Raw genomic sequence first — 19,907 nt, 5'->3', positions numbered from 1 at the left:
CTTGGACATCTCACCCAAGCCTTCATAAAAGATATCTAGTTGGGTCCATTTGGAGAACATATCCGGAGGGCATTGCCTAGTCAGTAGCTTGTACCTCTCCCAAGCTTCATACAGAGTTTCACCATCCTTCTGCCTGAAGGTCTGAACCTCCAACCTAAGCTTAGTCAGCTTCTTTGGTGGGAAAAATTTACTAAGAAACTCAGTAACAATCTTTTCCCAAGTATCCAAACTCTCCTTGGGTTGGGAATCTAGCCATAGCTTTGCTTTGTCCCTCAGAGCAAACGGGAAGAGCATGAGTCTGTACACCTCAGAATTCACTCCATTTGTCTTCACAATATCACAGATCTGTAGAAAATTAGATATAAATTGATTTGGATCTTCATGAGCAAGACCATGATACTGGCAGTTTTGTTGCACTAGGGTGACTAATTGTGGCTTCAACTCAAAGTTGTTCGCAGCTATAGGAGGCACCACAATGCTCTTTCCATAAAGATCTGCAGTAGGGACAGGATAAGAGCCAAGCACTCTCCTTTGTTGCTCATCCCCATTCGGATTTGCCACATTGGCATTAACAGCATTATTATTATCCATAGTGGACTCTGCAGCCTTGTAAAGTTTTGCTTGTTGTAAACGTCACTTACAAGACCTTTCAGGTTCAGAATCAAAGTCTAACAGAGGTTCCTTGTCCCTGTTCCTGCTCATAAACAGACAGAAGACAAGAAAAGATGGGATTCTCTACGTCAGAGTGCAGAAAACTCCTAGTGAGGTAACCTATGTAAAATAATAAAAAATAAAAATACTAAATAAATAAATAAATCCAAAAATAATAACTGAAATTAGAAAAAAAAATTTGAAAATCAACAGGAAAAATAAACAGGAAAAATCTCGCTGGTTGTCTCCTTTATTTCTTGTGTTCCTTCCATTTTTGCAAGCTTCCTTTCCATCCTCTAATCCATTCCTGCCCTATAAAGCCTGAAAACACTAAATACACGGATCACGACATCGAATGGTATAAAGGGGAATTAAAATACATGAATTAAAGGCTTAGGAAGCAAGTTTTCAATCATAGAACATAATTAGGAAGGAATTGTAAAATCATGCAAATAGTATGAATAAGTGAGTAAAGAGTTAATAAAAACCACTCAAATTAGCACAAGATAAACCATGAAATAGTAGTCTATCAACCATCATTGAAAATTGGTTGATATTTGTTGGATGGTTACTTTAGTAGGATATTGGATGGTTAGTTTTGCAAATTTTCTCAAGTTTGAACAATTTCTAATTCCTGCTATGTTGCTCTTGTCACTACAGCCAAAGAATTACCTGAACTTGTTGTTATTGATTTGTAATAAATTTAAAATAATTTTCATCTCAGGCCAGGACCGTTAGGATTTTAAACCCAGACAGCAAAATTGCATTTAGGAAAAAAAATATTTGTGATGAATGATACAAATTGTCTCTATTGATTAGATGGTATTGCTTATGTCATTGGCCATATAAATGAATGTTAATGTGTGAGATTTTTATTAATTTTATTTTAGAGTACAAGTAAATTCTTAACTTATTACTTTTAAAATGAGTGTGATAGTGTTAAAATTCCGATATTAAAGTCCAAGAAGATGTGCAAATTTCCATTGGGAAGAAGGCCTTCCGGCTACTCAATTCTCCTCGGTGCAGGTCTGGGTTGCTGCGCTAGTGCGAAGACCCTGCAAACCACCTGGACGCAGTTCGAACGATAGGGCGGTGGGAAGAGAGGCAGACGACGGTCAGTTATCTTGCAGGGCTAAAGCGGCGAGTTTCTCCGATTAATCCAAAGAATGGAGGTCACGCCGTCTTGACGAAGGAAGTTCCTTTTTCTGATTCTATAACTGACGGGAATCCTAATTTGTTTCAAAATTCAAATTAGAAGGAAATCAAATTTAATTAATTACCTATAATTTAATTTTAATTTCAATTAAACCCCCATTGTATGTATTGTATAAGAAGGATATTGTCTCCTCATACTTTTCCTAACAAAATATATGATTAATGATTAAGTGATTATGATTTATTGAGGAAGCGCGGTAATGTTGCGAGTGTGCCAAAGATGCATATGTGAGCTAATGATTGAATATTATTGAGCTTGGGGTGTTGTCTCCCCCCATGTAGGCTTGGGATTCGTCCCATAGATAATATTGAGCTTGGGGTGGGATTCGTCCCATAGATAATATTGAGCTTGGGGTGTTGTTTCTCCCATGTCAACTTGGAATTCTTTCCATGGTTAATTTCTGAGATTGGGGCGGCACGTATAGAGGAACTGTCCACGGTTAGCTACTAGGACATGTCGGGCTGGCTACGTAACCGACAGTTGATATCAACAGCCATAGGACAATCATACATCATATTCATATTGTTTGAATTGCTTGCTTGTACATTAATTGGGATTTCCTAAGTGATTATAATATGCTATTTGTTATACTTGCTATTTGTATTACTTGTATTCTAAATGTGTTTGCCATTGTCTACTTGTTTGTCTTTGTCATTTCATTAGAGATGGAGGAACGGAGGAAAGATGGAAAGACTTAGGGTTCTAGTTAAGTTTTAGTTAGATTTAAGGAGTTGGTTAAGTTTATAAAGCTTTAGAAAACCACCCTGATTTTTGGTTTCTGTTTTAGTTCTTTAAGTTTTATAATTTGAGTGTCGGCATTCTAGGATTGCCTCTGCCATTCCCAGGACCTTATATCTTATGTGCGTGGCACCTTTACCATGCTGAGAACTCCCGGTTCTCATTCCATACTATGTTGTTGTTTTTTTCAGATGCAGGTCGAGAGGCACCTCGCTAGGCGTCTAGAGTTTTTGTAATGAAGTGGATACATTTTGGTGTTTTACTTTTGGTCCCTTGCTATATGTGTATAGACTCTCCTTATATATATACTTGTTTTATTTTGTAACTCCTAGAGTTTTATGGAGAACTAGGGTAGTATATATGTATTTTTGGATATCGGGTCATGTATATATATGTGTATAAATATTCTCCGGCCAACCTTAGTTTTATAGGCTGAGTTAGGAGCTTGTTAGTTTGTACCTTTTGGCTATCTATTCCTAGTTTCTGTTAACTTATGCTTGTTAACCTTAGTTTCTTCTTACGCAAGTAATCCTGTTTCTAGAGCATTGCGCTTTTTATTTTACGATTTTTGCTTTATCCATTTTTCAAGGCTCCTCGTATACTGTATGTTTTTCAATATTATTATATATATTTTTATTTTAGATGTCGTAATACCACGCTACCTCTGTTTTACATCCTAGGAGTAAAGCTCTATGTAATAGGGTGTTACATTATGGTATCAGAGCAGTTCGTTCCTATAGAGCCTGAAGGACGGACTGACTATGCTTCTGTGCATTCTCTGTGTATGTGTCTATGTGCTATTAGGATATCTAAGTGATATATGTGGTATAAACGTTCATCAGCATGCATTTGGGACTTGAAGCACTAGACTTGCGATATTGATATTGATTAACTTGATATCACTTGTTTAGTGTGTATAGGAACCAGATGTCGACTCGCGTACGTGGTCGTGGGCGATGCAGAGGTAGAATAGGCGATGCTATACCTGAACCGACAGGGAATAACCCTGTAGATTTAATGGCTGCCCTGGAAAACATGGTTGCGGCTATACAGGCGACAGCTGAAGCACTGGAAAACCAGATGAACAATGAAGAACAATGGGAATAATGGCGATGAGGGTCCAATGACGCTTGCTTCTTTCCTGAAGGTTCACCCTCTAACCTTCCAGGGAACCTCAAACTCCACTGAGGCAGATAATTAGATTCAGGCGATGGAGCGGGCACTACAGCTCAACAGGTTCCTGAGGAGCAATGGGTTGAATTTGAAACTTATCAGCTGCAAGGCAAGGCTCGATACTGGTGGCAGGGTACTCGACGTATCCTGCAGCCAAATAGTTTTGTAATCTCTTGGGAAGTGTTCCACACAGAATTTTACAAAAAGTATTTCTCCAGTTTGGTTAGAAACACCAAAGAACTTGAATTATTGCTTCAATTAAAATAAGGCCAGATGACTGTTACTGAGTATACTAATAAGTTTGAAGAGCTATGCCAATTCTCCTGCATCTGTCAAGGTGCTCCTGAAGATTTTGCTAAGTGGAAGTGTATCAATTATGAGGGAGGTCTTAGGAGCGATATTATGAGCTCTGTTGCGCCGATGGAGATCAGAGTATTTTCTAAACTTGTGAATAAGGGTAGGGTGACTGAGGAATGTGTGAGAAAGGCGGCATTATATAAGGGTGATCATAGAGCCTTTGCTACGGGAGATCAAGGAAGAACTTTTGCACCTAGAGGTCAAGAGTTCAAGCGAGGCAGTAATATTCCACAGCAACATCAAGGTCAGACTAGCTTCCGGAGGTTCAATAATAACAACAACCAAGGAAGAGGACAAGGAAAGCAAGCTCAGTTTCCGCAAGATGATTTGACTTGTAGGAGGTGTAAAAGATACCACCCGAACACTCCGTGTAGAGCCGGTTGGGATGTATGTTACTACTGTGGGGAAGCTGAGCATGTGTCCTGGAATTGTCCGGAGAAAAAGAGTCAAGAAGCTAGAAGGGCTCCGCAGGCGAGACACATGTACACCATGGCGGCGGATGGTACTGAGGCCACAAATGCTCCAATTAGAGGTACTTGTAAACTAATTGTTGAAGTTTTGAATGCCTTGCATGATAACGACATGTAGTACACATTTTAACGCATTACCAAATGTTGGGAAATTGTGAATTTCCAAGTAAACGATTGATTGATAGCTTCCGATGGGTGAGACAGAACGACGTTTGGTTGGCTTAGATGGAGTGACTAGGTTCTTGGAGAATAATAACTAAAGTTATGTAATAGAAGAGGATTGAAAAAGTAAGCATACAGCTTGAGTCATAGGTTAGGGACTGGGAATTTTAAGAGTGGCGCGACGATACTATTAGAATCGGTAGAACTTAGGGGTTTGAGGGAGTGTGAGATAGAAGACGGAATCCATTCAACCAAGTGTTCCCGGTAGGAAGCACCAGTTATGTCGAATGGAAAAGAAGATAACAACAGGATGAATTATACGTGAGGGAGTGCGTTAGCAAATCTCGGCGAGTCAACCTAGTTTTTCCTTTGGTGACTTACACTGGGAGTCCATCTTAAATTTCTTCTTGAGTAATGAACTGATCAACTTTCCAATCCTATTTTCCTACTCGCGTGAATCTTGTTTCTCTCGAAAGGAGCTTGAGGTTGTCTTGGAGTAATTGTGTAAATCCTTAAATCTTGGGGACTACTGTGAGTGGAATTGATCTATTTAGCGAACTTACATTCCGTTGACATCAGCTAAGATTTATTTAACTTGATGGACTTCATTCCCTCTCCATCAAGCTTGGACTTCAATCCTCTCTTTGGAGTGCACCTTAACTTCTCCTTATGCATTTTTACTAATCTCTAATGCTTGCTGCAACTACCACATAAGATATCCTTTTATCTTCTAATGAATACCGTTTGAGTAGTTCAACCACTTTTGGGCTTAATATCTTTTAAAAATCAACTTAAGTTTGGTTTAACATCATGTATGACTCCTAAGCATAACCATCAGGATGCCGATTCCTTGAAAGAAAAGAGTGACCTCTGTACCAAAATTCATGACACCTGAACCTAATGGAACTATTCGAAAATCCTACACATGCACTATCCAAGGGCCTAGAAGGTGAACGGATGCAACATCATGACAACGTGACAACACCTTAATGGAAGGACTCTGAAAAATGATCAAAAGATTTAATGTACAATAAGAAATAGTAAGGTTACACGGTACACTAATTACTTTAGTATTGAGATGACCCCGGAGGACTAGAGAGCCAAAACAACGGAAAGAGTAGATGAATTTGAGTTGAGACTCTAGCTGCGCAGAGCCAACTAAAGAGTTGTGCGGATAAGAGAAGAGAATACCTAAATCATTCAAGAAGGAGTTTATGCGTACTCAACAGTTACTTCAACAGATTGGGATTAGTAAGCAAGTAAGATTAAGGAATTACACCCGAGGTGTATTAGACCAATTGTAATAATAAGACGGATTATAATAATAGGGATGGAAGGACACACCTAAGAACTTGTACCCAACAGGAGGAACGACTACTACACCTATCTCAGATAACTGAACTTGAATTTTAGGGGCAAAATTCCTAATTAGGTGGCTAGGATGTAAAACCCAAGAAATTAATAAGTAATTAGCCAAAAAATTTTATAAAACGTATACCCACGCATACGCGTGACCCGAGGGTTTTGCGTACGCGAACATGGTCATACGCGACCATGCGTTTCGGCCTAGCGTGCGTGCATACGCATGTAGGGGGTTGCATACGCGAAATGGTCCAAGGTACACGTCCACGCGTAGGCGTGATTTATGCGTACGCGTGACCCCTGTTTTTAGCAAATGAGATTTTTGTGTTTTGAACATGATTTTAAACCTCTAAACCTCTACTTTCATTCCTTTGACCCTAGATCTTGTTAGTAAGCCTAGTAATAGGAGGAAATTAGAAAATGGTGGTAACTTAGAGATGAAGAAAGATTTTTACAAAGGTAATATGGGGTTGGAGAAGGTGGAGTTTGATTCGATAAAGATGATGAAAGTGGTGTACAAGGCAATTAAGAGAGTAATGTATAATTGAGAATGATGTATGAGAGAATTGATGATGTTAGTTAATTGAGAATAACAAAATATATGATTAATGATTAAGTGATTACGATTTATTGAGGAAGTGCGATAATGTTGCGAGTGTGTCGGAGATGCATATGTGAGCTAATGATTGAATATTATTGAACTTGGGGTGTTGTCTCTCCCATGTCAGCTTGGGATTCGTCTCATGGTTATCATTGAGCTTGGGTTGTTGTTTCCCCCATGTCAGCTTGGAATTCTTTCATTGGTTAATTTCTTAGATTGGGGTTATCATTATGTGCGTGGCACCTTTACCATGCTGAGAATCCCCGATTCTCATTCCATACTATGTTGTTATTTTTTTTTCAAATGCAGGTCGAGAGGCACCTCGTTAGGTGTCTGGAGTTTTCACAGCGAAGTGGATACATTTTGGGATTTTACTTTTGGTTCCTTACTATATGTGTGTAGACTCTCCTTATATATATACTTGTTTTATTTTGTACCTCCTAGAGGTTTATGGAGAACTAGGGTAGTATATATGTATTTTTGGATATCGGGTCATGTATATATATGTGTATAAATATTCTCCGGCCAACCTTAGCTTTGCAGGCTGAGTTAGGAGCTTGTTACTTTGTACCTTTTGGCTATCTATTCCTAGTTTCTGTTAACTTATGCTTGTTAACCTTAGTTTCTTCTTACGCAAGTAATCTTGTTTCCGGAGCATTGCACTCTTTATTTTACGATTTTTGCTTTATCCCTTTTTCAAGACTCCTCGTATAGGGTAACTTTTTCAATATTATTATATATATTTTTATTTTAGAGGTCGTAATACCACATCATCTCTATTTTACATCCTAGATGTAAAGCTCTGTGTGGTAGGGTGTTACATTCTTGACAATTAAAATGTGATGCTTTGACATTAAAATTAAGTAATATGGACAAAAAATTAATAATAAAAGAATAATAATAAAGCCAATTTTTTTTAAGAAAAACATAAATTGAAATGAAACATATTTATAGAAATTAAACACATACTTAAATTTTATTATTATATGAGATGTGATATCTGAATATCCATCGTATATGATGTAAATTAACTCTTAATAATGGGTCTATTTACAAAAAAATTATTTATTATATTTTGACATATAAAAGAGTTAGAATGAAAAAAAATGGTACAAAAACATTAATTAATTGCACTTGAGTACCTGATAAATTTATATCAGATATCGTTACCTTACAATATATTTGATAGAGCATAGCTAATGTATTCTATAAACATATTGTCATATTATATAAAAATTTATATATTCAAAAGGAGTATATAATACAACAGTTTTTTTTAAGCTAACATAACCTACTATTTTACAATTATTTAATTTATTTTAAATTATACATTTTAAATTATAAATTCTTAACGTTAGAATTTTAATTATAAATTTTAAAACAAAATTAAATAATTAAAAATTTTCAATCATTTTAAGTAAATAATCGAAACAAGAATAACTGATATTATATATTTATTAAAATTAATTATTAAATTAATTATTATATATTATTTTTAGAATTTTAATATATTTTTTATATTTTTAATATATATTATATATATATGTAATTAATTTGATTATTGAATTTTTAATATACTTAATATGGTTAAAAATTAACACTAATTTTGTTATTGTTATAAATGAAAAATTGTTCAAGAAAAAATTTATGAACAAAAAAATAAATAAAATTTAGTAGTAGTTGCAATGCAATACAATGCAAGAAGAGCAGTTAGTACTGAAAAAATACTGTTATTACTTAGTAATGAAATACTTTAAAATGAAGAAAGGTCCTGAACCCATAAATGATCATTGCAAGCACCTGTCATTTGTCACGCTATGAAATCTACTATTGTCATGTGTCTCCATCCACCTGACCAGTGACAAGTGAAACCTATTATTGCATGTGTCATAAACTGTTAAAATTAGTTACATAAATGACCTTATCCAAATCTTGACAGTATCTTTTGAGCCTTTGTCCTTCCCTCCTTTAAAAAATTAATTAGAATAATGTTTCATATGTTATATAAACTTGATCTGTTTTTACTTCTAAGATCCAGACATGAAAACAAAGATAATGATAAAAATATCTCAGTTTAAAAAATATAAAATAATATGTATCAAGACCAATTTTGTAAAAAATTATTTTATTTTTGTATTTATGTTTTGAATTTTGTTGTGAAACTAAATTTTAGTATTTTTAGTGTGTATTTTGATTAAAATTTATAAATAGAAGTTAGTATCAATTGATTTTACAAACTTAATTTATATTTAGAGTGAGTAAGTATTACTATTATTTATGTTTGATAATTTTATATTAAATTAAATTATAATAAAATAATTATTATTAGAATTATATTATATAAAATCATATTTAGATTAAAAAAATATAAATTTATATTACTTAAAATCATTTGTTAACTTTTTTTGCTATAACTTTTTTAAAAAGAACTTAAATTTATGCATTAGTATTTATTATATTTTTTGTCATAATTTTTTAATTTTTTTTACTCATTTTTTTAATTTGGTCTTCTCAGATTAAAAAATTTTATATCAATAATAAATATTAAAAAATAAAAAAAAGAAAAATATACATCATACAACATTTAAAAAAATTTTAAAATAACAACCATAATATAAATAGAAAAAATAAAAAAATTAGTAAAATGATATAAATAAAAAATAATTTTTTTGCTTGACACAGACATACAAAAAATCAAATATGAAAATTCTAATGATTGTTATATATATGTTCTTTTTTATAGCCTAGACTGAAAGATAAAGTTAGTAAAAAAAAGAAATTATAGATAAAAATCAATGTCTAGTTGTCTTTATGTGAAGTTAATAATTAAAATATTATTAATTTAGCTAAAACTTTTAAATTATCTAATAATTTTTAATTATCAATTTATATAAAGATAACTGCACGTAACTTAACAATTGAAGCAAAAATTATAATTTTTTTGTTTCAAGTGATTGAGAATTTATACATAAAATCACATATATATCTAGAAATAAAAAAATAAAGAAACAAAAATTTAAAGCATTAAAAATTGAATCTGCATTTTCAGACTCAGCTGTTAAACCAAACAAACTCTTAATCTAGTCACCAAAAAAAAAACAAACTCTTAATCTCTAAGTCACAAATGAAATTACTGATTACACCACGATTAAATCTAACAAACTCTTTAGTAGAGACTTTCAATATCAATAATACTAGTAGAGACTCTAAATTGTAAGAGAAAAAAATTAGGGCTGCACACGGATCGGATCGGATCAGATATAGCCTAAAATTCTATCCGATCCGCACTGAACTCATCGGATCGGATCGGATCGGATATCGGGTATATCTGTATAATTAAAAAAAATATTTTAAGATTCTATTTGACTATTTTTACAAAAATTTATTTTTCACCTGTTTGAGCCTATTTCCTCCTAAAATATTATCAATAAAAGTTCTCTTGAATAACAAAAAAAATAATAACACAAGATTTAACTTTAATTATTCTAAGTTGAAGTACAACCTAAAAAATTAAAAACAAGATATATCATAAAATTCATAAAACAACACACTAAAATTCATATCATATTAGGGTTTACTTTCTTAAACTATGCTATTTATATGAGACGTGCGGATATGCGGATTTGCTGATCGAATCCGCGGATATCACTGCTAAATCCGCAATCCGATCCTACCATAGTGCGGATTGGATCTGATCCGATCTGATGGCTCTGCGGATCAGATAATATCTGCATAATTCGGATCGGATGCGGATAATTACCGCGGATATGCTAATATTATCCGATCCATGTGCAGCCCAAAAAAATCATGAAAATTCAGAGTCCGGATATAGCTCTGGGTAGAATAGGAGGTGTTCTGATACTTTGCAATAGTTACAAAATTTGGGTGGTTACTTGTCTGAACACTTGAACAATATACTGTTTGCCCACATGAAAGTAGGTCATGATTATAGTTTCTTGAGTCTAGACTAAGACTTTAATCTATTAGAAGAGAATAAGTTATTTGATGTGTGCTTTTCACGTAGAAGGTCTAGTTCCCGATATTTGTTTTTCGTATTTCATAACGATAGGATTAATGCTTGATGTGCTTTTAGTTCCTTTTTTTTTTTATTTCGGTAGAGTTACTGCAGTATGTTGTTTTTGCCATTTATCATGTGTTTAGTTAAGTTAAAGGTTTATATATAGTTATTTATATTAAATTTTGAGATAAATAATCTTATAATATAATATTAATATTTTAATGATTAAAATATTTAAAGTTTGATTTTTTAAAATTACAGCTTAATAATATTTTTTACTTTTATAAATCAGCGACACATAAATCAAGTATTAGATAGAAAAAGAAAAATAAATAAATGAGATATAATAAATATTTTTTTATTATGTACAAAAAAAATATAAAAAGAGGCATGTAAAGTCATACATGACTGTCGATATCTATGCTTGCTTTTTGAAAGAGGTAGAAATACATAAAAGTATACGAAGAGAGAAAGAGACAAAATCTTAATGGTTAACTCGGTTGTTATCAAGATATCATCACAAAACACTGAAAGAAATGTAATGTATTATTCCTCCAATCTTAGATGTGTACTATTGTGTAGGAATACCACTTCTATTTGTTATTAGTTGTCGGCATCTTGTAAACTATTTTTATTTTCATAAATATAAATTAAGTAATACAATTTGTATTGGTATTTAATATTGAACCATTGATAATTCTTCCTCTTCTTGGTCAATGTAAATTGATCAATATGAATGAGTAAATAAAAATGTTATTTGTATATTAAAATCAATTACTATAATTAAATATTATATATTTATATATAAAAATATATTTTATTTAATTTATTTTTAATATATATCTTATATTTTAAAAAATATTTTATAATAATAATTAATTTTAATAATTAATTTTAATGTATACTTAACATTATTATTGATGTGTATAATATGTATATAGTTCATGCAACTACCAAAATTTTATTTTTTCTCACTAAAATACGTCTCATTTTTATAACAATAAAAATATTTTTAAAATATTATAAAATACGATAAAAATAACTAAAATGAATATTATTTTTTTAAGTAGCAAACGGAAATTTTTATATTTACTAAATCACTTATATATTTGATTTAAAAATTTATAAGAATATTTAAATAATTATTTAAAAAATATATACAAAAAATTTGAATATAAATTTTCTTTTTATATTTTTTATTTTTTATAAGTAATTTTAGTCATTGGTAATAAAAATTGCAAAACAAATCAACTTAACTTGAAATACCAAACTTTAAAGATAAAAATATCTTTTTTTTAATAAAAAAAATCCCAAAAACCAATCTTTAAAACACTTTTAGATAATATATATCTAATATTTGATATTTTTTGTCATATTTTAAAATATTTTGAAGATATTTTTGTGATTAATAAAAGTGAGAAATATTTTTATTAACATTTTAAAAAATTAGAGGTAATTTCGATAGTTTATCTTTATTTATATATTTTCTCTTATAAATTTAAATATTTAAAACATAATTTTATGCATAGTACTAAAATTTTTATTACAAAAAAAATTCATGAGTTCAACAGATAATAGCGTATTTAAAATATAAGTAATAATATTATCATTTTTATTTTTAGTAATAGTACTCCACAATTTTTTTTATAATTTTGTTTAAATAAATTTATAATGAAAGAGTGGCATTATTGACTATTAAAGTGTGGTACTTTGACATTAAAATTAAATAATATGGACAAAAAAATTAATAATAAGAGAATAATAATAACCCAAATTTTTTTTAAGAAAAACCTAAATTGAAATGAAATATATTTAAAGAAATTAAACACATATTTAAATCTTATTATTATGAAGTCACCAAAAAAAAATCTTATTATTATGAGATGTGATATCTGAATATCCATCACATACGATGTAAATTAACTCTTAATAATATGCTTATTTAAAAAAAAGTATTTGTTATATTTTAACATATAAAAGAGTTAGAATGAAAAAAAAAATGGTACAAAAACGATAATTTATTACATTTGACTATTTGAGTACCAGATAAATTTAAATTTATATCAGATATCGTTACCTTACAATATATTTGATAGAGCATACCTTATGTATTATTAACATAATATATAAAATTTTATGTATTCAAAAGGAGTATATTATTCAACAATTTTTTTAAAACTAATATGACTTATTATTTTATAATTATTTAATTTATTTTAAATTATACATTTTAAATTATAAATTCTTAATGTTTAAATTTTAATTATAAATTTTAAAACAAAATTAAATAATTATAAATATATTTTTTATATTTTTTAAATATTTTTCAATCATTTTAAGTAAATAATCGAAACCACAATAACTGATATTATATAGTTATTAAAATTAATTATTAAATTAATTATTATATATTATTTTTAAAATTTTAATATATTTTTTATATTTTTAATATATATTATATATATGTAATTAATTTGATAATTGAATTTTTTATATACTTAATATGGTTAAAAATTAACACCAACTTTGTCATGTTTATAAATGAAAAATTGTTCAAAAAAAAATTTATAGACAGAAATAAATAAAATCTAGGAGTAGCTGCAATGCAATACAATGTAAGAAGAGCAGCTAGTACTAAAAAAATACTGCTAGTACTTAGTAACGAACTACTTTAAAATAAAGAAAGGCCCTTAACTCATACGTGACCACTGTAAATACCTGTCATTTCTCACGCTATGAAACCTACTATTGCCATGTGTCTCCACCTGACCAGTAATAAAGTAAAATCTACTATTGCCATGTGTCATAGACTATTAAAATTAGTCACATAAATAGTCTTATCTAAATCTTGAGAGTATCTTTTGACCCTTTGTCCCTTCCCTTCTTTAAAAAATTAACCAGAATAATGTTTCATATGTTATATAAATTTAATCTGTTTTTACTTCTAAGACCGAGACATGAATACAAAGATAATAATAAAAATATCAGTTAAAAAAAAAACGATATGTATCAAGACAAATTTTGAAAAAAATTATTTTATTTTTGTATTTATGTTTTGATTTTTGTTGTGGAACGAGATTTTAGTGTTTTTTAGTGTGTATTCTAATTAAAATTTATAAATCGAAATTAATATCAATTAATTTTACAAACTTAATTTACAACTTAATTTACATTTAGAATGAGTGAGTATTACTATTATTTATGTTTGATAATTTTATATTAAACTAAATTATAATAAAATAATTATTATTTAGACTATATTATTTAAAATTATATTTAGATTAAAAAAAGATATAAATTTATATTACTTAAAATCATTTGTTAACTTTTTTTTCTATAACTTTTTTAAAAAGAACTTAAATTTATGTATTAGTATTTATTATATTTTTTGTCATAATTTTTTAATTTTTTTGTACTCTTTTTTTTAATTTGGTCTTCTTAGATTAAAAAATTTTATATCAATAATAAATATTAAAAAATTAAAGAAAAATAACAATATACATCATACAACATTTAAAAAAATAACAACCATAATATAAACAGGAAAAATAAAAAATTAGTAAAATAATATAAATAAAAAATAATTTTTTTGCTTGGCATAGGCATACGAAAAATCAAATATAAAAATTCTAATAATTGTTATATATAGTTCTTTTTATAGCCTAGACTGAAAGATAAAGTTAGTGCCAATGAGTTATAGTTCAAATGGTATAGTCTCTCCATATTCAATTAAGAAGTTGCGGATTCGAGTCTCCTATCTTTGATAAAAAAAAAAAAGAAAGATAAAGTTAATAAAAAAATAAATTATAGATAAAAATCGATGTCTAGTTGTTTTTATATGAAGTTAATAATTAAAAATATTATGAATTTAGCTAAAACTTTTAAATCATCAAATAATTTTTAATTATCAATTTATATAAAGATAACTGCACATAACTTAAGAATTGAAGCAAAAATTATATTTTTTTTTTGTTTCAAGTGAATGAAAATTTATACATAAAATCACACATACATCTAAAAATAAAAAAATAAAACAAACTCTTAATCTCCAAGTCACGAACGAGGTTGTTGATTACTCCATTGAATACCGAATGGCTAAATCAAACAAATTATTTAGTAGAGACTTTGAATATCAATAATACCAACAGAGACTCTAAATTGCAAGAGGAAAAAAAATTATGGAAATTCAGAGTCCGAATGTAGCTTTGGATAGAGTAGGAGATGTTCTAATTCTTCGCAACAGTTACAAAATTTGAGTAGTTACTTGTCTGAACACTTGAACAATATACCGTTTGTCTACATGAAAGTAGGTCATAATTATAGTTTCTTGAGTCCAAATTATGACTTTGGTCTATTGGAAGAGAAGAAATTATTTGATGTGTGCTTTTCAGGTAGAAGGTCTAGTTCCTGATATTTGTTTTCACTATTTCATAGTGATAGGGTTAATACTAATGTGCTTTTAGTTTTTTTTTTAGGTATTTATTTTAGTACCACGATAAATTTATACCTACTAGTACAATAAAAATATAGACAAATTAAAATACGACCTATAGATTATGTTTTTCACGTTAATAATTAATTTTTTTTTAAAATACATATCAATAATTTTACTAATCACCCTTATATTTTAATAAAAATAAAAATAAATTTTATTTAATTTTTACAAAAAAATTTAAATATTTATTTTTTTATATTGGACAAAAACAACCTTAATTCTTTAATTTAATCAAAATTCAATTAACTTTAGTTTTATAAGTTTATAACTAAATCAATTTAACAATTAAAATCAAAATAGCCAATGAATAATAACTCAAATGGCATAGTCTCCCCATATTCAATTAAAAAGTTGCGGTTCGAGTTTCCTATCTTTGGTAAAAAAAAAAAACCAAAATACATTTCATTATTTATATACACTAAATTATCATGAACCCTAAAATCCTAAATCCCCCCAATCCCATATTCCCACTCCTCTCCTGGGAACTGAAAAGTGAAAAAGGAACAAAGAACTCTAGCACCCCAGCCTCCCACAGCCACCGGAGTTCCCGCAGTCACCGCAGCTCCCGCAGTCCCACTTCGTTGTCATCGCGGAACTCTCCTCCACTGGGAAGCTCCGTCGCTAAGGTAATTAATTTATCACCAATTCCAATATGCATGCTTACCGTTATATAATGTTATTGTTGGTTAATTGATGATTATATGATGAAGCAACTATACGATGCCGGAGCAAGAAAAGTGTGGGTTCTGAGTACATTGTCATTGGGGTGCTTTACCAGGAGGTAGAACTGCAGCAGGAGGACCTTTAAGATTGTGTTCTGATATTGTCAATGGAAAAGTTCAATTATGTAATGGTCAATTAGCATCGACTGTTAGTTCTTTGCAAGCCACACTTTCTGGTTTTACCTTTAAATTCATTGATTTCTATGCTGCACTGCTCAAGATCATACAAAATCCTTTTAGTTCAGGTTAGTGTGACTCTCATGTGCTATTTAATTTGGAGGACAAAATGCATGACACTGCGCATGAGAAGAGTCCAAATGACAAAACCCTTTCAGATGTTGAAATGGAATATGAAAGCAAATTATCTGCTAAAGAGGAAGAAATTCTAAGTTTGAAAGCAAAGCTGTCTGAATCTCTTCCAGAAAGCACTTATTCAGAGACTGTGTCCAGACATATCAAGGAACCAGATCTTATGCGAGAAACCGAATTACTGAAAGAGAAAGTTCAAGAACTTGAGATGGACTGCAATGAACTGACAGAAGAGAACCTGGAGCTTTTATTCAAGCTTAAAGAAGCAAAGAAAAATCCTAAAGACGGAGGTCTCAAAGATCGATCTTTTGCTAGCTTTGAGTCTGAAAACAACTTATTTCGAATCTTCCCTTCAGAAAACATGCTCCAGGGGAAACACACCAAGAATATTAGTGTTGATGATAATGTTCCGACTAAAGAGGTTGAGGCTTTGAAACTTGATCCAGAAGTCAGAATATTGGATCTGAATATGGAAGTGATCAATAAAACATCCGAAATAGCAAATCTTGAGGCTACCTTATCTTCTAAAGAAAAAGAAATTGGGGTTCTGCAGAAGCACCTGACTGAGTTAGAAGGCAAGGTCAATGATCTTGAACGAGAAAATTTCAACTTCAGGAACAAATGGAGATCTTTACAAAAGAAAGTGATACGGACTCTAAATTCTTATATCATTTACAAAATGATTATGCAACTCTCAACAAGAATATAGAGTCCCATGTTTCTGCCAGTGAAACACTTACAAGAAAGTCGTTGGAGTTGGAAGAAGGAAAACATAAACTGGAGCTCCACATATCACAGATAGAACAACAAAATTAACAGTTGTTAAGGCAAATATCTGTATTGGAAGCTCATCTTGGAGATTTGACTAATGAAAAGGAGTCTTACTTATCAGAACTAGAGAGCTCTAAGTCTCAAGCTGCGAGGCTTCGGGAGGAGATGTTAAAGATGAAGTCTGAGATGGATTATTCAAAAGAAGATTCTAAACAAAGGGAACAGTATTGTTCCCTCATGGGAGTCAGGTTGCAGAAATCAGAACGAAAATTTGCTGATATCTGTGGAAAAGTGGTAATCTTAGAAAAGAAATTTTCTTCAATCCAGGAAGATATTGCATCAAAAGAGAAGCATCTTGCGTTGGAGTTAGATGGCTTTATTGATGAAAATAGAAAACATATGGAGCAGGGTCAAAGCTTGTTGAATCAGATGCAAACGGAGAAGATGGTAGAAATCCAGGGCCTTGAAAAGGAAATTGAGAACCTCAGCATGAAACTTGCAGCAACCTATGATGAAAAAGAATTGATAGCTTCCAAAGCTTTGCTTGAAGTATCCACTTTACGTGCTGATAAAGCTAAACTGGAATCTGCTTTTGAAGAAGTTCAATCTAAACGGAGTTTGTCCAAGACCGAAGTTAATGGGATGCATACTGAATATGAACAAAAGCTGAAAGACCTAACAACTGAACTTGTTGATCTGAAAATGGAAAAGCAAATGCTGATGAATGAACATGAAAAACTGTTGAAGGTGGTGGAGAATTCCAAATCAAGAGAGCTAAAACTGAAAAGCACTATAAAATGCCCTTGAGTTAAAACTTACAGTCACTCAATATGAAAGGCAAAAATTCATGGATGAGTCTAGAAATCTAAAGTTACAGTTGCAGCAGACAAGTCAATTTGAGAATGAGATTGTGGCTCTCAGGAATGAGCTCAACTCTGCCAATTATGAGAAAAAGAGATTGGAAACCTCATTGAGCCTAGCTTCTGAAGTATGCAAAGATTTGGAGGCAGAAAAGGCATCATTTAAAATAAAGATTTCTACCTTGGAGAAGGTTGTCTCTGAATTGGAGGACTGCAAGGGAACTAGATCATCACTTGAAGAAAGGCTTATGCAGTTGGAGAGTGACTTGAAGGTTAGAGAAGAAATGAGATGTGTTCAGGAATCTGAGCTCAGCCAAGTCAAAAGAATAAACAGGCAGCATCAACAAACCTTACAGTTGCTAGAGCAGGAAAAAGTTGAGCTCCAGAAAAAAGTCCAAGCTATTGAAGAAGAACTGAAACTGCTTGAGGAACAAAAGAGAAACCAAGCTTCTAAGTTAAACAGGAAAGTTTTGCCTCTTCATGAAGACATGAAGACCTCAAAAGTTAGTACTTTTTTATTTATTTATTCATTCATGGCATTGTTGCATTGTGATGAGATGACTATTAATTTGTTTTCATTTTTATTTCACAAAATTCTGCGGTGAAGAATACCACTCCATACCTCATTTTTATTTCTTCTTAATGTTTTACTTGTTAAGTGCAATTTATGCTGTAAATTAAGGCTTGGAGAGAGTAAGTAGGAATGACTTGGAGTTTGGACTGTGTGATTATCTGATATGAGATGCATTGCATTCCTTTTTATTAGTATGTAAGAACATAAGATCAATCATATACTCGTTATTGTTATATATGAAATTGTGTATTCACATCACTTGTGCAAGTAACGTGGCTGGGGATTTCAAGTGTTTGGTTCATAGAACAAGTCAAGTGATCCTTGCAGATCTGAAATAGTTTTAGTTGTTCTGTTTTTGGTTGGTTTTGTGTAGTGCAGTTCAAGCTTGAGGAAATTACTGCTATCATGAAATATAACTATTCATGTAATTCCAGTATTATATAATTCACATTCTACTATTCACTATTCACTATTATATAATTCAAGTATTTAAATTAGGAAATTACTGCTATCATGAAATTACCTTGTTTTCAATTTGGCTCATTTTCTTTTGAATTTGTGCACTTCTGCAATCCTGAATTTGTGCACTATGCATAAAAAATGCTTGATTACAAGTAAAGCAAGTTGATTCTGTCTAGTTGGGACAAAACATGCATCTTTTTTACCGTCATCAAGAACTTCTTTTGGGGATTTCATTAGAGGAAGGGGAGCAATGACAAATCTGGAGTGAGTGCTATCTGGCATCATCAAATTTGCACCAATAGGACTAACAAATATGCTCAATAATGGAGGTGTAATTCAAGAAGTGGAATATGCTCAAGGTTAAGGGTGATGGCCAAATTTTGGCTTACTCAAGTGAACCTCCAAAGAAGTTTCAAGTGAATGGTTCTGATATGGATTTTGAGTGGCTTCCCAATGGCAAATTGATGGTTAATCTTTCTTGGATTCAAGAGGATCATGGTGTTTATGATTTAGCAATTTTCTTCTAGTTTTTATTTTATAGGATTGTGGAGTGGAGTTTCTTATTTTGAAGTCCTAATTTTTCGTTTTTAGCTTAATGTTGAATTCTGGTTTTGCATAATAATCAATATTGTTCATAGTTTACTATTGGTGTTATATTAAAACCATTCTCTTATGTTGTTTTTATTTTTAATTGCTTAATATAAATTATACTTTATGTTTTCTTATCAGCTTATTTTCACATTATTTCTGCATTTGTTTCTTTCTTCACATGAATTGAACAGGAAAATTGAACTCAATTAAAACTGCATTGCTTGATTTAGAAATTCTTTTTTTCTAACAGTATATTTTAGTATCAAATTTTCAATTAAGGCGCACATACTTTTTCTTTTTATTTCCTCTTTATAATATCTCCTCCTTTAGTATCAAGTTTTTCTTCGCATTTCCTTCAGTTTTTTTTATGTTCAG

General features: G+C 30.7%; 1 non-coding gene across 1 annotated transcript; it reads left to right on the top strand.

The window, feature by feature from the left end:
* Nucleotides 1–15,668: 15,668 nt before the first annotated feature.
* On the top strand, nucleotides 15,669–19,583 carry LOC112743724 (uncharacterized). Its single transcript, XR_011871091.1, has 2 exons — nucleotides 15,669–15,869; nucleotides 15,954–19,583. It is a non-coding gene; the product is annotated as an uncharacterized protein (transcript).
* The last annotated feature ends 324 nt before the right edge of the window (nucleotides 19,584–19,907 follow it).

This window comes from Arachis hypogaea, chromosome 14 (assembly GCF_003086295.3).
Source record: "Arachis hypogaea cultivar Tifrunner chromosome 14, arahy.Tifrunner.gnm2.J5K5, whole genome shotgun sequence".
Taxonomy (NCBI): Eukaryota; Viridiplantae; Streptophyta; class Magnoliopsida; order Fabales; family Fabaceae; genus Arachis; species Arachis hypogaea.
The sequence above is the reverse complement of the archived record's forward strand: the minus strand, read 5'-3'. Positions and strand labels throughout refer to the sequence as shown.